Genomic DNA, 22,851 nt, shown 5'->3' with positions numbered 1-22,851 from the left:
AAAATGAGCCAAAAAAAAGTTAGCATGCTAATATTAGTGTTCCAGCAGTTAGCATGTGTCAAGTGTGAACGTTTATGAGGATTAGTGGAAAAAGCTAGCGAGCTACTGTTGGCATGCTAACATAAAACACATGATCAAGGAGAAAAGTATGTTACAAAAAAGCATACTTGCTAACCTTGAGACCTCCGATTTCGGGAGGTGGGGGCGTGGTCGGGGGGCGTGGTTAAGAGATATATATATATATATATATATATATATATATATATATATATATATATAAGAAATACTTGACTTTCAGTGAATTCTAGCGATATATATATATATATATATTTATTACATATATATATATATATATATATATATGTATATATATATATATATATATATATATATATATATATATATATATATATATATATATATATATATATATAAAGAAATACTTGAATTTCAGTGTTCATTTATTTACACATATACACACACATAACACTCATCTACTCATTGTTGAGTTAAGGGTTGAATTGGCCATCCTTGTTCTATTCTCTGTCACTATTTCAGAACACACACACATTATACAAATATACATTATAAAATCAATAAGAAAACGGGAGCTCTAATTTGGGAGTCTGAATTAGGATCAGAAGTTCCTATATAAACATTGCGCACTCACGTCGCCTTTTTGTATTGATTACTGCAGCTGTGCACTGGATTCATTCACAAACACAAACTACAACTCACAAACACTTTAGAGTTAGGCTCCACCATCAGAATGTGTACTTAAACTTATAAAGATCACATGGACATTATTCAGTGAGTTGATTCACCAAAACTAACCTGTTATACAGGAGGAAAAAGCACACAGGACGTTTCAATTGTTCACAGACTGGTCGCTCTCATCAGAATGACAAGACACTTCCGGTCTGCAGGTGATAGCATTCAATTGGGAAGAAACGCCCTACTGCCCCCTACTGACCAATGTGAATACTGATGAATGTGGAATGACAGCTCCAAAAATGAATTCAAACCACAAAATAAAATAAATAAATCAACACAAAAATGTGACACATTATGGGTGGGTCACATATGCATGTACAGTAGATGGCAGTATTGTCCTGTTTAAAAGTGTCACAACATTGCTGTTTACGGCAATGTTGTGAACAGGCTGTCAACACGTCACTCAGGTCCGCATGTAGCTGGAGGGGGCGTGGCCTCCAGCTCCGCCTGAATTTCGTGAGATTTTCGGGAGAAATTTTGTCCCGGGAGGTTTTCGGGAGAGGCGCTGAATTTCGGGAGTCTCCCGGAAAATCCGGGAGGGTTGGCAAGTATGCAAAAAAGTAAATAAAACTTGAAAAAGTACAGCAAACAGTTAGCATGTGTTAAGTACCAAAATATATGACTTAGGTGTGCAACTAGAAAATTAGCCAAAAAAAAGTTAGCATGCTAATACTAGTATTCCAACAGTTAGCATGTGTCAAGTGTGAACGTTGGCATGCTAACAAGAAACAAATGATCAAGGAGAAACGTATGTTACAATAAAGTAAATAAAACTTGAAAAAGTACCGCGAACAATTAGCATTCGTTAAGTACCAAAATATATGACTTAGGTGTATAATGACAAAATGAGCCAAAAAAAAGTTAGCATGCTAATATTAGCGTTCCAGCAGTTAGCATGTGTCAAGTGTGAACGTTTATGAAGATTAGTGGAAAAAGCTAGCAAACTACTGTTGGCATGCTAACATAAAACACATGATCAAGGAGAAAAGTATGTTACAAAAAAGTCAATAAATTTGAAAAAGTACAGCAAACAGTTAGCATGTGTTAAGTACCAAAATATATGACTTAGGTGTGTAACTAGAAAATTAGCCAAAAAAAGTTAGCATGCTAACATTAGCGTTCCAACAACTAGCATGTGTCAAGTTTGAACGTTTATGAGGATTAGTGGAAAAAGCTAGCAAGTTAATGTTGGCATGCTAACATAAAACACATGATCAAGGAGAAAAGTATGTTACAAAAAAGTCAATAAAACTTGAAAAAGTACAGCGAACAGTTAGCATGCGTTAAGTACCACAATATATGACTTCGGTGTGTAACTAGAAAATTAGCCCCAAAAAAGTTAGCATGCTAATATTAGCGTTCCAACAACTAGCATGTGTCAAGTGTGAACGTTTATGAGGATTAGTGGAAAAAGCTAGCGAGCTACTGTTGGCATGCTAACATAAAACACATGATCAAGGAGAAACGTATGCTACAATAAAGTAAATAAAACTTGAAAAAGTACCGCGAACAGTTAGCATTCGTTAAGTACCAAAATATATGACGAAGGTGTGTAACGACAAAATGAGCCAAAAAAAAGTTAGCATGCTAATATTAGCGTTCCAACAGTTAGCATGTGTCAAGTGTGAACGTTTATGAGGATTAGTGGAAAAAGCAAGCGAGCTACTGTTGGCATGCTAACATAAAACACATGATCAAGGAGAAAAGTATGTTACAATAAAGTAAATAAAACTTGAAAAAGTACCGCGAACAGTTAGCATGCGTTAAGTACCAAAATATATGACTTAGGTGTGTAACTAGAAAATTAGCCAAAAAAAAGTTGGCATGCTAATATTAGCGTTCCAACAGTTAGCATGTGTCAAGTGTGAACGTTTATGAGGATTAGTGGAAAAAGCTAGCGAGCTACTGTTGGCATGGTAACATAAAACACATGATCAAGGAGAAACGTATGCTACAATAAAGTAAATAAAACTTGAAAAAGTACCGCGAACAGTTAGCATTCGTTAAGTACCAAAATATATGACTTAGGTGTGTAACTAGAAAATTAGCCAAAAAAAAGTTGGCATGCTAATATTAGCGTTCCAACAGTTAGCATGTGTCAAGTGTGAACGTTTATGAGGACTAGTGGAAAAAGCTAGCGAGCTACTGTTGGCATGCTAACATAGACCACATGATCAAGGAGAAAAGTATGTTACATAAAAGCAAATAAAACTTGAAAAAGTACCGCGAACAGTTAGCATGCGTTAAGTAGCAAAATATATGACTTAGAGGTGTGTAACTGTAAAATTAGCCTAAAAAAGTAGCATGGTCAAGGAGAAAAGTGTGTTACATAAAAGTCAATAAAACTTGACAAAGTACCAAAAACATTTAGTGTGTGTTAAGTATCAAGATATATGACTTAGATGTGTATACCTGTAAAATTATAATTTTTTAAAAGCATGCATGTTAATATTAGCATGCTAACAGTTAGCATGTGTGTCAAGTGTGAACGTTTTTTGGAATTAGCGAAAAAAGCTAGAATACTAATGTTGGCATGCTAACGTAAAACACATGATCAAAGATAAAAGGTCAATAAAACTTGAAAAAGTACTGCAAACAGTTAGCGTGCGTCAAGTACCAATATATATATGACTCAGAGATGTATAATTGCAAAATTAGCTTAAAGAAAAAAAAGCTAGCATGCTGATATCAACACGCCAACAGTTAGCATGTGTCAAGTGTGAGAATGTCTGAGGATTAGCGGGCAAAGAGAGCATGCTAATGTTGGCACGCTAACATAAAACACATGATCAAGGAGAAAAGTATACTAGAAAAAATGTCAATAGAACTTGAAAAAGTACTACAAACAGTTAGCGTGCGCAAAGTACCAAAATATATGACTCAGGGTGTATACCTGTAAAATTATTTTTTCAAAAGCTAGCATGCTAATTTGAGTATGACAACACATAGCATGTGAGTCAAGTGTGAACATTTATTGGAATTAGTGGAAAAAGCTAACATGCTAATGTTGGCATGCTAACATAAAACACATGATCAAGGAGAAGAGTATGCTAGAAAAAATGTCAATAGACCTTGAAAAAGTACTACAAACAGTTAGCGTGCGCAAAGTACCAAAATATATAACTCAGAGGTGTATACCTGTAAAATTATTTTTTCAAAAGCTAGCATGCTAATTTGAGTATGACAACACATAGCATGTGAGTCAAGTGTGAACATTTATTGGAATTAGTGGAAAAAGCTAACATGCTAATGTTGGCATGCTAACACAAAACACATGATCAAGGAGAAGAGTATGCTAGAAAAAATGTCAATAGACCTTGAAAAAGTACTACAAACAGTTAGCGTGCGCAAAGTACCAAAATATATGACTCAGAGGTGTATACCTGTAAAATTATTTTTTCAAAAGCTAGCATGCTAATTTAAGTATGACAACAATTAGCGTGTGAGTCAAGTGTGAACATTTATTGGAATTAATGGAAAAAGCTAACATGCTAACATAAAACACATGATCAAGGAGAAAGGTATGCTAACAAAAAAGTAAATACAACTTGAAAAAGTACTACAAACAGTTAGCGTGCGTCAAGTACCAAAATATATGACTCAGACATCTATTCCTGCAAAATTATTTTTTCAAAAGCTAGCATGCTAATATTAGCATGCCAACAGTTAGCATGTGTCAAGTGTGAACATTTATTGGAATTAGCGAAGTATGTCAGAAAAAATTCAATAAAACTTGAAAAAGTTGTGTCAAGTTCCAATAGATATGTCTCAGATGTAAACCTGCAAAACTAGCTAAAAAAAAAAAAAAAAAAGCTAGCATGCTAATATTAGCATGCTAACAGTGTCTTTTGTGTTCACTAGTCTAAAAGGAAGTCTAAGTCTAACTTCCTGTTTGAAGACGACGCCCCCACACCCTCTTCGACTCCCCCTCGACAAATATGGGCGCATATTTGTTATTTGCGGCCCCCGGGGGATACCTGTCACACCCGCTGCATCGTTGCAGTGATTCCCGAATTCCACGGAGCACAGGTCTCGACCCCCGCCCCCAAAAACCCACCTCACCCCATCCCCTGCTCCGTCATAAAGCGATGACCCCTGACCCCCACACCTGCGGACTCAGGTCCCAACAGATTGTGCGGCAGCTCGACCCAGTGCAGAAATGCTAGATGGTGAGATAAGGTTGGGTTTTGATGAGACTTTCAGGAAATTATCAAAGAGATTGACTCAAAAAACGCTTTAAAGTAAGTAAAAATGTGCTAGCGCGATGCTAATATACATTAGCTTTGCTATTGACGTGCTACTATAGCGATTTTACACGGTTTTCAACACCTTCAAATTGAAAATGAAAACTACAACTAAGATGCATGTTACAATCACACAGCTGGTGCGTAATAAGTACAATACTTACAGTGTGAACACTTTTTAGGGCGCAACAAAAAACACACTTTGAACTATACACTACTGCCATCTAACGTCTTGGACTTACATACTTACAAATGATAATATGATGATAATTAAACAAGACACAACAATTAGACAGCAGCTGTCATAATCAGCTCATTTCTAAATGTTGCAATAAAAAATAGATTTCATTATCGAAAACAATAAATTTCATTAACACACACAAAAGTACACACAATTTGTACTGTTGAGTACCGGTATCTATTCCCAGGTACCAGGAAAAGGTACCGTATCAATTCAAATGTGAACGGTACTCAACCCTACCTATATCACACTAGCACACATCTGTCATGTGATGACGTCACACTATAGAATAGAATAGAATAGAATAGAATAGAATAGAAAGTACTTTAATGATCCCTGGGGGAAATTCAGCACCACAGATCGCTCACAATAGAAAATAAACACTTAGGTATTTTTTACATGTGAATAATATAAATACAGACTATAATACATTCAAGTACAGTCAAAAAGGAACATGTGCATTATATTATATACATTATATTGTCACCTATGTCAAGGTATGATGTCATATTGAGATGTCATGTAGTCAAACTATGATGTCACCGACTCACCTATGTCAAGTTATGATGTCATATTATAATGTCATGTTGTCATACTATAATGTCACCTATGTCAAGTTATGTCATGTTGTCACACTATAATGTCACCTATGTCAAGTTATGATGACATATTGTCACACTATAATGTCACCTATGTCAAGTTATGATGTCATATTGTCACACTATAATGTCACATATGTCAAGTTATGATGTCATATTGTCACACTATAATGTCACCTATGTCAAGTTATGATGTCATATTGTCACACTATGTCAAGTTATGTCATATTGTGATGTCATGTTGTCACACTATATTCTCATCTATGTCAAGTTACGATATCATGTTGTCACACTATATTGTCACCTATGTCAAGTTATGTCATGTTGTCACCCTATATTGTCACCTACATCAAGTTATGATGTCATATTGTCACACTATAATGTCACCTATGTCAAGTTATGTCATATTGTGATGTCATATTGTCACACTATAATGTCACCTATGTCAAGTTATGATGTCATATGGTGTCTCATGTTGTCACCCTATAAAGTCACCTATGGCAAGTTATGATGTCATATATTGATGTCATATTGTCACGCATGTCAAGTTATGATGTCATACTGTGATGTCATGTTGTTACCCTATAGTGTCACCTGTGGCAAGTTATGATGTCGTGTATTGATGTCATATTATGTCACGCTATGACGTCATGTGTTAATGAATAAATGAATGAATGAATGTTATGTCGGTATGACATCATGCTATGATGTCATGCTATGATATCACGCTACTATGTCATGCTATGATACCACGCTATGACGTCATGCTATGCTTTCACGCTATGATGTCACGCCATGATATCTGGTATGACTTAATGCTATGATGTCACGCTATATCATGTTATGACATCATACTATGATGTCATCTTATGATGTTGCGCTATGACGTCACATTATGACATCATGCTATGATGTAATGTTGTTTGGGATGATGTTGTGCTATGGTGTCACACTATGATGTCATGTTATGGTGTCTGTTATGACATCATGTTATGATGTAATGTTATGTCTGGTATGGTATGGTATGGTATGGTGGAACAATTTCCCTTGCAGATCATTAAAGTTTGTCTCAGTCTAAGTCTAAGTATGACGCCGTGCTGTGATGTCACACTACGACGTCACGTTAAGATGTCTGTTATGACATCGGACTATGATGTCACGCTATGACATCGTGCTATGACGTCATGTTATAATATGTTATGAAGTCCCGTATCAGACGCAGCTACCGCCATGCCACCACAGGTATATCATGTTGGACACACCTGTTGAGTGGAAATGAGTTTAAAACGTTCATCGGTTGGCCTTATCGGAGTTTTTGCAGAACAACAAAGTCGTCTGTTGGATGATTGGCCGCCAGTCGTCCATCAGGACATGGACGAGGTTGTCCGAGTGGTCTCGGGTTAGCACAAAGAGCTCATAGAAGCGTGCCTTGATGACGTAATGACCCGTGTGAACCATCCACAGTGGAAAGCCGATACGGCAGCTTTCTTTCTGCACCCGCAGGATCCCACCCACAAGAAGGGACTCAGGTGTGTACAAAATAAAGAGAAGGGGGAACCGGGTGGAGGGTGCGGCCCCAGGCTGGGTCACACAGTCCCTGACCTCTGACCTCGCTCTGAAAGAAGGGAATTTAGGGCAAGGAGTGCGACACGTCTGGGCGGAGTCAGCGCAGAACAAAGCCTCTCCAATATAAGATAATAAGTAACTTCATGACATATTGAAACACAATAATAAATAGACTTACTGCAATATTCAATGGTGCTAATATTCTGATACTGTCACTCCCTTCCTTTGTTGCCATGGTGATCACATTCACTTTAAAGAAATGTCTGATGTTCTTCTCCTTTAATCTTCATTAAAGGGCCCCGCTGACCTTTGACCCAGCCGTGCATCTGTCTCTGATGCCATGTGCCTTCCAGATGTGCGCACAAACAGGAAGTGAAGGGAAATAATTGACAATGATATTAGTAACACCATTATACATCATACATTTGTAAAAGTTTGTTAACGTTTCCAAAGATGTTCTGACAGTAATATATTGTTTAAGAACATAAAACGTGAGAAATATTGTACAAAAACAACAAAAAAAGAAAAAAAAAAGCAGGCTTCGCTACAAATCTTGAAATTAAGTTTTGCCAACTGTCAGTCACTCAGTTACAGATGTTGGAACTATTTATTAGTTTCTATTCAGCCAAATGCTAACCTCGCATGATGTTTAAATGTAATGTCAACATGTAGCTCACATAGCTATGTTAGTGACACTAACCTAGCTTGATGATAAAATTTAATATTAGCATGTATTTCACATAGTTACGCTACTGTTGCTAACCTAACATGGCGTTAAAATAAGATTTTAGCATGTAGTTCACATAGCTCTGCTAGTGTTGCTAACTTAACATGGCGTTAAAATGTGAATTTAGCATATAGCTCACATAGCTATGCTAGTGTCGTTAACATAATGTGATGAGAAAATTTAATGTTAGCATGTAGTTCACACAGCTATGCTAGTGTTGCTAACCTAACATGTTAAATTGTGAATTTTGCATGTAGCTCACATAGCCATGCTACAGTCGTTAACCTAACATGACGTTAAAATGTAATGTTAGCATGTAGCTCACATAACTATGCTAGTGTTACTAATCTTGCATAATGCTAAAATGTAATGTTAGCATGTAGCTCACATAGATATACTAGTGTTGCTAATCTCGCATGATGTTCAAATGTAATGTTACCATGCAGCTTACATAGCTATGCTAATGTTGCTAACGTAGTATGATGTTAAATTGTAAAGTTAGCATGTAGCTTCTATAGCTATACTGGTGTTACTAACCTTGCATGGTGTTTAAATGTAATGTCAGCATGCACTGTAGATCACATAACTATGTTAGTGATACTAACCCAGCATGATGATAAAATGTAACATTAGCATGTATTTCACATAGCTATGCTAATGTCACTCACTTTACATGGTGTTAAAATGTCATGTTAGCGTGTAGTTCACATAACTATGCTGGTGTTTTAAACCTCACACATTGTTCAAATGTGAATTTAGCATGTAGCTCTTGTAGCTATGCTAGTGTCGTTAAAGTTAAAGTTAAAGTACCACTGAAATAACCCTCTGCATTTGACCCATCCCCTTGTTCCACCCCCTGGGAGGTGAGGGGAGCAGTTAGCAGCAGCGGTGGCCGCGCTCGGGAATCATTTTGGTGATTTAACCCCCAATTCCAACCTAAAATGTTAACATTTAATGTTAGCAATAGAGATGTCTGATAATATCGGACTGCCGATATTATCGGCCGATAAATGCTTCAAAATGTAATATCGGAAATGATCGGTATCGGTTTCAAAAAGTAAAATGTATGACTTTTTAAAACGCCGCTGTGTACACGGACGTAGGGAGAAGTACAGAGCGTCAATAAACCTTAAAGGCACTGCCTTTGCGTGCCGGCCCAATCACATAATATCTACGGCTTTTCACACACACAAGTGAATGCAAAGCATACTTGCTCAACAGCCATACAGGTCACACTGAGGGTGGCCGTATAAACAACTTTAACACCGTTACAAATATGCGCCACACTGTGAACCCACACCAAACAAGAATGACAAACACATTTCGGGAGAACATCCGCACCGCAACACAACATAAACACAACAGAACAAATACCCAGAACCCCTTGCAGCACTAACTCTTCCGGGACGCTACAATATAAATATTCCATAACTTGAGTTGATTTATTTTGGAAAACCATGTTACATTGTTTAAAGCATCCAGCGGGGCATCACAACAAAATTAGGCATAATAATGTGTTAACTCCACGACTGTATATAACGGGATCGGTTGATATTGGAATCGGTAATTAAGAGTTGGACAATATCGGAATATCGGCAAAAAAGCCATTATCGGACATCTCTAGTTAGCATGTAACTCACATAGCTATGCTAGTGTTGCAACTTAGCATGATGTTAAAATATGAAGTTAGCATGTAGCTCACATAGCTATGCCAGTGCTGCTAATTAAATTAAAGCTACAGTAGGCAAAGACGGCTTTGTAAATCAAAACAAAAAGCAGGCTTCGCTACACATTTTAAAATGACGCTCTGCTAACACACACATTTTTTTGTCAGTTCTTGAAAATCTCTGCACTGCGGCACACTCTTCCTCTGTCCGATTAAGTGCGCTAACAAGCTTAGCGGGTCCTGTGAAAGACAGATTTAGACTGTAACAATTCTGCTTATCAAAGCTCCTACTCCTCTGTCACGTTTCACCTAACACCCCCCCGGGTCCCCCCTCAAGCCTCCATCCCTCATCCCTCCACTGCCTCACTCTGCCAGCCTGCTCTCTCGCTTCCACTTTGACTCTGGGACAGAGAGAGAGAGAAAGAGAGAGAGAGAGAGAGATGCTGAGAACAAGTGTCAGGGAGAAAGGCGGCCATTGTGGGGGTCTGGCCCGGGGACAAGTCAGCCATTGAGATGCGGCCAGCCGTGTACAATGGTTAAACCAACATCATTGACATTTGGAGCTGGTCTGGCTTTACGGCGGGCGGGAAGAGGAGGAGACATAAGGTTGAGGGGGTGGGGGGTAGAGGCACAAATCATGTATCAGAAATGTCAAGTCAGCGACCCTCTGATAGCTTTAAAGACATTTGAGACGACCATGCAGGGCCACATGTGACACCCACACTAGGGGGACACTCGCACTGGGAATACATGCCGAGGACACACTGGTGGGACACACACACTGGCAATACACACACACTGGGGGAACTCATATTGGTAAGAGACACTGGGGGAACACATTCGGGGGGGACACACTGGTAAGACACACACTGGGGTGACAGACACTGGTAACACACGCTGGGGTGACACCGGGAGGAAAATTATTGGGGGACACGTACTGGTGGAACACATTTGTGGGATACACACTGGGAGACACATATTGAAGGGACCCACTCCGGGGACACACACACACTGGAGGAACACAATGGGGTGGACATTGGTGGGACACACACTGGGGGGAACACACTGGTTGGACACATTGGTGGGCACATACTTGGGGACACACACTGTGGGAAAATATTGAGGGTACACACTGGTGTGACACACACTGGGGGAGACACATTGGTGGGCACATACTGGGACACACACACTGGTACACATTGGTGGGCACACACTGGTGTGACACACACACTGGTACACATTGGTGGGCACACACTGGTGGGACACACACCGGGGGACTACTGGTGGGACACATGCTGGTGGTACACACAGTGGAGGTCCCACGGGGGGTCACATTGGTGGGCACATTCTTGGGGACACACAGTGGGGGGAAATGTTGAGGGGACACAAACTGGTGTGACACACTGGTGGGCACATAATGGGGGGCACATTGGAGAGACCCACCGCGAGGGACACACACACTGGAAGAACACATTGGAGGGACCCACTGCGGGGGACACACACACACTGGAGGAGCACAATGGGGTGGACACTGGTGGGACACACACTGGGGAAACCTGCTGGTGGTACACACAGTGGGGGACACACACGGGGGTGTCACACTGGCTGGACACATTGGTGGGCTCATACTTGGGGACACTAAGGGGACACACATTGTGGGAAAATATTGAGGGGACACACTGGTGTGACACACACTGGGGGGGGGACACTGGTAGGCACATTCTGGGAGACACACACTGGTACACATTAGTGGGCACACACTGGTGGCACACACACCGGGGGGATGCTGGTGGGACACACACACTGGTAATACACACATTGGGGGAACTCATATTAGTAAGAGACACTGGGTGGGGGGACACATTCGGGGGGGACACATGCTGGTGGGACACACTGGTAGGACAGACACTGGTGGGACACACACTGAGGCGACACACTGGGGTAGACACACTGGTAACACACGCTGGGGAGACACCGGGGGACAAGTATTGGGGGGACACGCACTGGTGGAACACACTTGTGGGATACACACTGGGGGACACACATTGGATGGACCCACTCCGGGACACACACACACTGGAGGAGCACAATGGGGTGGACACTGGTGGGACACACACTGGGGAAACCTGCTGGTGGTACATACAGTGAGGGGCACACGGGGGGACCACACTGGTTGGACTCATTGGTGGGCACATACTTGGGGACACTAAGGGGACACACTCTGTGGGAAAATACTGAGGGGTCACACTGGTGTGACACACACTGGGGCGGGACACACTGGTGGGACACATTGGTGGGCACATACTGGGACACACACACTGGTACACATTGGTGGGACACACACCGGGGGGCCACATGCTGGTGGTACACACAGTGGAGGTCCCATGGGGGGGCACACTAAGGGGACACAGTGGAGGGGAATATTGAGGGGACACACACTCGTGGAACACACTAGTGGGACACATTGGTGGGCACATAATGGGGGACACATTGGAGAGACCCACCGCGCGGGACACACACTGGAACAACACATTGGGGGACACACCGGGAGAGGGGGGGGGACACTCGTGGGACACACACACACTGTGGGAACACACTGGGAACAAACTTTAGGAGACACAATAGGGGGACACACACACTGGGGTACACACTGAGGGGACACAAACTAAGGGGACACACTGAATGGACACATTGGGTACACACACACTGGAGAGACACACTTTGGGTGGCCACACCGGTGTCACATTGGGGGGAGGGGCACCGGGAGAACTCACCCTGGGAGACAAACACGGGCGGGACACACTGGAGGGAATTCTCGGGGGACACACACCGGGAGAGGGGGACACACTCATGGGACACACACACACACTGTGGGGACACACAGGGAACAAACTTTAGGAGACACAATAGGGGGACACACACACTAAGGGGACACATTGGGTACACACACACTGGAGAGACACACTTTGGGTGGCCACACCGGGGAGACAAACACGGGCAGGACACACTGGGGGAACTCTAGGGGGATACACCCTGTGGGGACACATTGGGGGAGATACACTTTGGGGGTACACACTAGGGGGACTCATTAAGGGGTCACCAAAGCCCATCAGGGCTGCTCTCCCAAAAAACACAATTTTAATCTATTAAAATTGATTAAAACTACTTGATGTCAAATATAGTTTAGGTTATTATTATTAATAGATTATTTATTTTATGTAAATTATTATTATTAAAACATATTATAAAATGTGTTTTTTATTTGTTTTATTAAATTATTTTGTATTTTAAGTATTTTATATTATAAAATGTACAGTGTATTATTATTTTTAATATTAAATCATGTTTTGTTCCTTTAAACAAAACAATACAAAATATATTGCATAATTCTATTATTTTTTAGTTATCAAAGATTTTTTTAAATTTGAATATTTTTTAAAATTAATTATTACAATTATAATTATTAATTATTACCAATGTTTGATATTAATATGTTTTAATAAATTAGGTTATATTTGACATACATTTCATTATAAAATATGTTTATTTTATCGTAATTCATTTTAATCAATTTAAAGAGTTCATACTATAAAACAATTTTTATGTCAGTGTGTTTCATTAAAAAAATTAAGTATTTTATAGCATAAAATCTAGTTTTATTATTTTGGATAAATTATTTTGTACACATTTTTTAATTATTATCATAATTATAACACTACATTAATAAATATGTATTAGTATGTTTTAATACATTATTTTGTATTTAACCTATCTTACATTATAAAATATATCTTTGATATTTTTTTCATTAGTCATTTTGCTTTCAATTTTAAATTAATTAAATACAATTAAAATGATAAAACATACAGTATTTGACTATTTGACTGTTCTATCCCCCCAAAAATATCACATATTTGTTATTTTGTATTTAAATCAAATTGAAAACAATTTAATATTATAATTTTTTTTTAAATTATTTATAAAAAGAATTTTTTTTTTAAATTAAATACTATTTTTTAATACCATGAAATACATTTTAATGACCATTTTCTATCAATTATTTGACATAATAAAATATGATTTTATATTAGTGTTATTTTTTAAACACATAACAGTTGTTTTTTTTGGTAATATTTTGTATACATGAACTGTGTTGTGGGTGGGCGTGGTGACGTGGACAGGCTTCTGAAGGAGGTTTGTGTGTCGCAGCAAGTTGCAGCACGTAGACCTAGGAAGGTAAACAAGGTGGGACCACCTAGTCGGCCTGGCCTGGCTCAGCCTGGAGGGCAGCTTTAAGGTATCCGATCCCCACCTGGGCCGTGCCACCTGGGCCGTGCCACAGTGCATGGTGCCATCCCCAAATCTCACTCATGGCTTCTTACAGGGCCCCAGGAGAGTACACCCCCCGGCCCCAAACCACCCTTCCTCCTCCAGCACGGGACTGAGTGGTCTCTTAAACGTAATAACAGCTGCTAAAAGCAACAAACTGAGAACCCGATATATACTCGCAAGGCCTGACCCCTGCTCGTGAACCAGCCCCCGACAGGCGCTACTTGAGTGCGCCTCGTAAACGGAATTCCCCACCGCGCCTCCTGGAGCCCCTTGGAAAAGCACTGGACTATTTTTGGGGCGCCCTCGACGCATCCCAACACCTCCTTGGTGTGAAGCGAATGTTTCCGGGTGTATTTAAAGCTGATGATTTACTTTTGCTGCAAGTGCACCGCCAGGAGAGCAAACTCATGCTTGAATTAGTCTCCATTAAAAAGGGTTAGCCCTGCGATGAGGTGGCGACTTGTCCAGGGTGTACCCCGCCTTCCGCCCGATTGTAGCTGAGATAGGCTCCAGCGCCCCCCGCGACCCCAAAGGGAATAAGCGGTAGAAAATGGATGGATGGATAAAAAGGGTTATATCCTCCAGGCCAGCAAGGGGCAGTGGTGTGCATTCAGATAGATTTGCAAGTCTGAGCGCTACACTAAAGCGAGAGAAAATAATCCAATATATTACTCTGAGGTGTGTACCTAAAAAAAAATTGTAAATGCTAAGAGGTATCATTCATCAAGTGGCAAAATATTTGACGCTGAGGTGCATACCTGTTAAATTAGCTAAAAAAATATAACATGCTAAAATGCTAACTGTAACATAACTCAATTACCAAAATATATTACTGAGGTGTGTACTTGAAAAAAAATCATTTAAAATGCTAGCCTGCTAACGTTAGCATGCATCAAGCACCGAAATATGACTGAGTTGTAAACCTACCAAAATAACTAAAAAAAAAAAAGGTAGCATACTTACGTTAGCATGCTAACAGGTATCATTCGTCAAGTGACAAAATATTTGACGCTAAGGTATACACCTGTTAAATTAGCTAAAAAAATATAACATGCTAAAATTCTAACTGTAACATACTTCAAGTACCAAAATATATTACTCTGAGGTGTGTACCTGAAAAAAATAATGTAATATGCTAGCCTGCTAATGTTAGCATGCATCAAGCATCAAAATATGACTGAATTGTAAACCTACCAACTTAACTAAAAAAAAAAAGCTAGCATACTTATGTTAGCATGCTAACAGGTATCATTCGTCAAGTGACAAAATATTTGACGCTGAGGTATACACCTGTTAAATTAGCTAAAAAATATAACATGCTAAAATGCTAACTGTAACATAACTCAAGTACCAAAATATATTACTGAGGTGTGTACCTGAAAAAAAAATATTTAGAATGCTAACCTGCTAACGTTAGCATGCATCAAGCACCGAAATATGACTGAGTTGTAAACCTACCAAATTAACTAAAAAAAAAAAGCTAGCATACTCACGTTAGCATGTTAAGAGGTATCATTCGTCAAGTGGCAAAATATTCGACGCTGAGGTGTATACCTGTCAAATTAGCTAAAAAAGATAACATGCTAAAATGCTAACTGTAACATACCTCAAGTACCAAAATATATTACTCTGAGGTGTGTACATGAAAAAAATAATTTAAAATGCTAGCTTGCTAACATTAGCATGCATCAAGCACCAAAATATGACTGAGTTGTAAACCTATCAAATTAACTTAAAAAAAGAAAAGAAGCTAGCATACTCACGTTAGTATGCAAAGAGGTATCATTCATCAAGTGGCAAAATATTTGACGCTGAGGTGTATACCTGTTAAATTAGCTAAAAAAGATGACATGCTAAAATGCAAACTGTAACATACCTCAAGTACCAAAATACTGTATATTACTCTGAGGTGTGTACCTGAAAACAATCATTTAAAATGCTGGCTTGCTAACATTAGCATGCATCAAGCACCGAAATATGACTGAGTTGTATACCCACAAAATTAACTACAAAAAAAAAAGCTAGCATACTCACGTAAACGTCACCAAGATTAAAAGTACATTAAATATTAGTTTTTTAATTGTTTGATGGCGCTATCAACAGGGAAAAAACGAGTGCTGCAGATAAAAAGGTCTCACAAGTCGATATTTTAAAAACATTTTCCAGCAAGATGATACACTGACAAGACGTGATAAATCTAAAATTAGTATTTTTAGAATACTCTACACATTACTCATTGGTTATCACTTAAGTTAATTGAAAAACCCCTACGGTATCTCTAAGATTTAAATATCTACAGTATCAGACATGTTATGAGGGTTTCCGTTAGCCCACGCTATCGTTTGTCGGACGCTGAAACTCGAAAGTTAACGCTAAGCGTCGCACTACGGCGTATATTGGGTGGTTGGTTGGACCATAAATCGATGACGATACGCCTCAAAGAAAAATAATAAATATGTTAAAATGTATTTTCAAAAATATAACATGTTCGAAAAGAAGTGGGAAGTAATTTGACTTCAGATGTCCACAAACTAGCTAGCGAGTGCTAAACATATTTTTTAGTGGCTAGTAATATTTTGGGGAAGAATATAAACAAACAAAAACATGGCTGATGACATCCACAAGCTAGCTAACTAGTGCTAAAAGTACTTTCTAGTGGTCGATAATGTTTTTGGCAAAACGTAAACAAACAAAATACATGGCTGACGATGTCCACAAGCTAGCATGCTAGCAGTACACATACCTTTTAGTGGCTAATAATATCTTTTGGCAAAACGCAAACAAATATATGGCTGACAATGTCCGCAACTTAGCAAGCAAGTGCTAAACATATTTTTCAGTGGCTAATATTACTTTTGGGCAGAATATAAACAAACAAAATAAATGGTTGAGGACGTCCACAAGTTAGATAGCTAGTGCAAAACATACTTTTTAGTAACTACTAATAATTTAACAAACAAAAACACGGCTGACTGACGACTTCCACAAGCTAGCTAGCAGGTGCTAAATGTACTTTTTAGTGGTTAATAATATTTTTGGGGCAGAATGTGAACAAACAATAACATGGCTGACAATGTCCACAAGCTAGCTAGCTAGTGCTAAAAGTAATTTTTAGTGGCTAATAATAGTTTTTGGCAGAACGTAAACAAAAAGGAGGCTGACGACGTTGAAAAGCTAGCTAACTAGTGCTAAAAGTACTTTTTAGTAACTCATAATATTTTATGGCAAAACGTAAACATACAAAATACATGGCTGATGATGATCACAACCTAGCAAGCAAGTGCTAAAAGTACTTTTTAGTGGCTTTAATTATTTTTGGGCAGAATGTAAACAAACAAAATACATGGCTGACGACGTCCACAAGCTAGCTAGCTAATACAGAACATACTTTTTAGTAACTCATAATATTTTATAACAGAATGTAAACAAACAAGAAACACGGCAGACTGTTGATTTCCACAACCTGGCTAGATGTACTTTTTAGTGGCTAATAATATATTTGGGCAGATTGTAAACAAACAAAAAACATGGCTGACCATGCCTACAAGCTAGCTCGTGTTAAAAGTATTTTTTAGTGGCTAATTATTAGGGGTGTAACGGTACGTGTATTTGTATTGAACCGTTTCGGTACGGAGGTTTCGGTTCGTTTCGGAGGTGTACCGGACGAGTTTCCACACGAACATATTACGGTAAGTAGCCGCCTAAACTAAAGTCTTAACAAGCTGCTCCGCTTCGTTCTGCCTGTCTCTGTCAGTACTCTACACAGCACCCAGCATTGTCCCACCCACACAACCATCTGATTGGTTACACACGGAGCGGTAACAGCCAATCAGCAGTGCGTATTCAGAGCAGTAACAGCCAATCAGCAGTGACATAAACGTAAACGGCAGCTCAGCTCGCTCGCAGTCCTGGCTTGAGGTGACGGCTAATTAGCTTTTAGCGTAACATTAGCTCATTTTGCGGTGTGTGTGTGTGTGTGAATAGATAACTTTCTTTGTTATGAATAGATAACTTTCTTCGTTATGAATAGATAACTTTCTTCGTTATGAATAGATAACTTTCTTCGTTATGAATAGATAACTTTCTTCGTTATGAATAGATAACTTTCTTCGCTATGAATAGATAACTTTCTTCGTTATGAATAGATAACTTTCTTCGTTATGAATAGATAACTTTCTTCGTTATGAATAGATAACTTTCTTCGTTATGAATAGATAACTTTCTTCGTTATGAATAGATAACTTACTTCGTTATGAAAAGATAACTTACTTCGTTATGAATAGATAACTTTCTTCGTTATGAATAGATAACTTTCTTCGTTATGAATAGATAACTTACTTCGTTATGAATGGATAACTTCCTTCGTTATGAATAGATAACTTTCTTCGTTATGAATAGATAACTTTCTTCGTTATGAATAGATAACTTTCTTCGTTATGAATAGATAACTTTATTCGCTATGAATAGATAACTTTCTTCGTTATGAATAGATAACTTTCTTCGTTATGAATAGATAACTTTCTTCGTTATGAATAGATAACTTTCTTCGTTATGAATAGATAACTTTCTTCGTTATGAATAGATAACCACAACAATCATTGACTCTGAAATGAGGAACACATTGAGTCATAAATAATTAGCAATCTTCACGAGACAGCACGCTAAAGAAGTTAGCATTTAACCTCTCCGCCTTACAGATTGTACCTTTTCAGTCATGCCCCACTTCAAACTCCTTTCTCGTGGCGTTCCCATGATGCACTGCTTCCAAAGGACCAATGGCCGTCGTGATTATGACGCGTGAAAACACCCACAGCTCCTATCTGGACAAACACAAGGCTGTCCTCTCTGCCTGGGGGATCCTGACGACTCCAGGCCGAGTCGGCGTTTATCTGGGCCGGCGTCCAGCCCGCTTTCTGCGTCCCGGGTGGGAGTGGGCGGCCATGTTGGCGGGACGCTGTACTGTACGCTGTCAAGGCCAGCGGAGGCCACCCAGCCGTCCGGACCGACTGGACGCGCCTCCGCGCCGTCGAATGTTTTTCCACTTCTACGCGTCCCAAGGTCGTGATGCATACCGTCCATTTAATGTGACAGGAAACGGCTGAAACCGAGACCACGGGTCGCCAACACCTGCTGCGGACATCTTCTGCGTGTCAACAGGATGCAAAGTTGTCTTCCACCTGGTGAGACTTCACTCTTCAGGGGTTTTTAACGGACAAAAGGGGCTTGGGAAGGTGGGAAATGAAATGAAAGGTCAGCTGTTTTTTAGCAGCTCTGACAGGTAAGAAAGTTCTCTTACACACAAAAATTGTCTAAACCAGTGCTTTTCAACCACTGTGTGCCATGAGATACAGTCTGGTGTGCCGTGGGAGATAATGTCATTTCACCTAATTGGGTTAAAAATATGTTTTGCAAACCAGTAGGGGTGTAACGGTACGTGTATTTGTATTGAACCGTTTCGGTACGGGGGTTCCGGTTCGGTTCGGAGGTGTACCAAACGAGTTTCCACACGGACATATTAAGTAGCGTAACGCACGTTGTGTAAACAATGCACACCAATGCACAACACATGGCATGCTAGCAGTTAACGGGCTAGGATAGACTGACCATACGTCCTCTTTTCACCGGACATGTCCTCTTTTGCGGAGCTGTCAGGGCGGAGTTTCTTAAATGCCTCCAATGTCCGGCATTTTGAGTTAGGGTTGCGTGTATTTTCAATGTACGTTCAGGGTTAAGAAGGGGTTGAAAACAAAACAAATTGTGCGGCCAGCAGCATTGGTGAGGGAGGGGCAGAGACAGAGAGAGAGAGAGAGTTATGATAAATGCGCATGCGTCGCCAGGCTCTGCTTTTTATCCATAGATTTATCACATTTAATTTTTTATTATCTATAGCAGGGGTGTCAAAAGTGTGCCCCGGAGGCCATTTGCAACCCACAGCTAATGTTTTAAAGGCCCACGGCACATTCTAAAAATACTATTAAAATAAACAAAAACATAACAAAAGTGAAGTAAAAAAGCTTAAAGGTTAAATGTCATTTAGAAAAACTTGCAATGTTGACTAATAAAACAAAGTTGTTTTTTTTTCTTTCAAACTGTCATTGCTCAAAACATAATATTGAATCAAAATCAATGTTATTATGAATTATTGACCTATCCAAAGTTCCCATTACTTCACATCAAATATTCCACTAAGAAAAATATTTTTGGTGGAAGATTTTGCAAATTTGGTAAATAAATAACCCAAAAATGTATATTTTGTTTTTTTCTTACTGTACCGCAAATGAACCGAACCGTGACCTCTAAACCGAGGTACGTACCGAACCAAAATTTTTGTGTACCGTTACACCCTTACAAACCAGTAATTATAATCCGCAAATGTGCCATTGAGTGTTGGTGCTGTCTAGAGCTCGGCAGAGTAACCGTGTAATACTCTTTCGTATCAGTAGGTGGCAGCCGGTAGCTAATTGCTTTGTAGATGTCTGTAACATGGTTTGTCGTGATCACAATATGCGGGAGGCAGCGTGTAGATAAAAAGGAATCGAACACTTAGACCAAAAATAAACAAAAGGCGAGTGCTGCTAAGTGCCGCTAAGAAAAGGCATTGAAGCTTAGCGATGGCTATGCAAAACTAAACTAAAACTGAACTGGCTGCAAAGTAAACAAAAACAGAATGCTGGATGACCGCAAAGACTTACAGCGTGTGGAGCAGACGGCGTCCACAAAGTACATCCGTACATGACATGACAATCAACAATGTCCCTCCAATGAAGGATAGTGTCCGCACAACTTAAATAGTCTTGATTGTGAAAACAAAGCAGGTGCGGGGAATCGCGCTCAAGGAAGACATGAAACTGCTACAGGAAAATACCCCCAAAAAAATGTCAATGAAAAAAATGTGCCTAGGTTGAAAAACACTGGTCTAAACTCAATTTTTGAAGGTATGAAATGGAAGTTGCTGCGACGTGGTGGTCCGGGACGTCACAATGTCCTTAGAAACCTTGCCTCACTTCCTCTCCTGTGTTTGTGCAACAAAGAGATGGCCGAAGCCTCCGATGATGTCATGTTTGGACGTTGGAGCTCCGAGTTGTCATCTTTGCGTCCGTCCCTTCCCAGGACGTACACATGAGCACAATTACGCTCCCGCGGCGCGGATGACCCTTGACCCTGGCGCATTTTGAAGGAACGGGGGCTCACACGGCGCCCCTTCCCCCCCTCCCAGTCTCTGGTTTTCATCAGCGCACGAGAAGCAGGAAGCGGCCCGCAGCAATCAGACGTCGTTTTCTATCTTGAAGTTCACTCCGTCCTTTGAAGGCCCAAACTTCCAACGACATAACTCAATTGTCTCCACATCCAGACTGGATACGTCCTCTACTCAAAAACGGCTCCATTCCATCCCCCAAAACATCAAAGGACATCAACCTTAAAGGGGAACTGAACTTTTTGGGGGAATTTTGCCTATTATTCACAATCATTATGGGAACCAAGAAGACATAAGGTTTTTGTTTTTTTGCATTCTAACATATACAAGTCATCTCATTCTTGGTGACTAGCAATGCAGCTAATGTTAGCAATCAATTCTACCTCTAAATCTCTTTGAAAATGCATTCAAAAACCGTCAACAATACTTCATTTACGTTGTGTAGCCTGTATAATAACCAAGCTGTAGCAACATTGTTATTGTAAGAGTGAACACTGAGGAACCATTTTTCTAGCGTACTAACACATCGGCGGGCTACGGTATTAGCTGTAAAAGCTAGCTACGGCAAGAGACAAGCTAGCTTCTACGACAACACGAAACGCATTTGAGTTTGTAATGATAGGACAGCAATCTGTACTGAGTGAAAAACCTGAACAATCATATTACAGTATCTGTAAAGTATTATTTCATGTTTTGTTTGTACACAACTAGCCAGACAGTGTATGTACTGTAGTTGTACTAACACACATGACGTGCTGCGTGTATCAAGATCAATATAAAGTGTGACTCACTCAATGGACAGTTGTCTCTTTGGTTCAGCTGGCCGGGGACGTTTTTCCCCATTTTATTTGGGTAAGCACTCCATTTATGTCAAAATGGATTTGCTTCAAATTCCACTTTCACCTCAGTCTCTCGGCTGCAGTCAGCTCCAACGTCTCACTCCTCCTTCGTGCTTGCGTCTAGAAGCAGTAGTTCATCCTCAGTATATTCAGCTTCAAAAAGATAAGGTTGTAAATCATCATTTGTCCAAAAATAGTCGTCTTTGTTGTCTGTTACCAAGTCTGACATGATTAAATGACACAGACACATTTTTTTCTACAGAAGTAGGAACACACATTTGCTGCCATAAATCAAAAGTGTGCTGCTATGGAAACGGAAATAAATGTGGCGAGGAATTAGTCCTGGCAATGATTAAAATTACCAAAATACAGTAAATATTTTACATATTACATATTGTTATGAAGGTGTCTGTTACTACATTATATATATACTTGCAGTGTGTATATTGTACATTTTACATATTGTTATGAAGGTGTCTGTTACTACACTATATATATACTTGCAGTGTGTATAATATACATATTACATATTGTTATGAAGGTGTCTGTTACTACATTATATAAACACTTGCAGTGTGTATATAAAACATATTACATATTGTTATGAAAATGTCTGTTACTACATTATATATATACTTGCAGTGTGTATATTGTACATTTTACATATT

The 22,851-nt window shown here is 39.6% G+C and overlaps 1 protein-coding gene across 5 annotated transcripts in view; it reads right to left on the bottom strand.

Annotated features, from left to right (window-relative positions):
* The window catches only part of cdon (cell adhesion associated, oncogene regulated), a 236,013-nt gene that overhangs the window by 177,738 nt on the left and 35,424 nt on the right, over nt 1-22,851 (bottom strand). For 4 of the 5 annotated variants that reach the window (XM_061972414.2, XM_061972413.1, XM_061972415.1 and 1 more), the window contains one exon: nt 22,136-22,336. The gene's annotated coding sequence lies outside the window, so the exon portion shown is untranslated. Of the gene's footprint in view, nt 1-18,853; nt 18,903-22,135; nt 22,337-22,851 lie in introns of those variants that run through there. The other variant, XM_061972418.1, reaches the window with a different exon arrangement.

This window comes from Nerophis lumbriciformis, linkage group LG17 (assembly GCF_033978685.3).
Source record: "Nerophis lumbriciformis linkage group LG17, RoL_Nlum_v2.1, whole genome shotgun sequence".
NCBI lineage: Eukaryota > Metazoa > Chordata > Actinopteri > Syngnathiformes > Syngnathidae > Nerophis > Nerophis lumbriciformis.
Note: the sequence above shows the minus strand (reverse complement) of the source record. Positions and strands in the feature narration are given on the sequence as shown.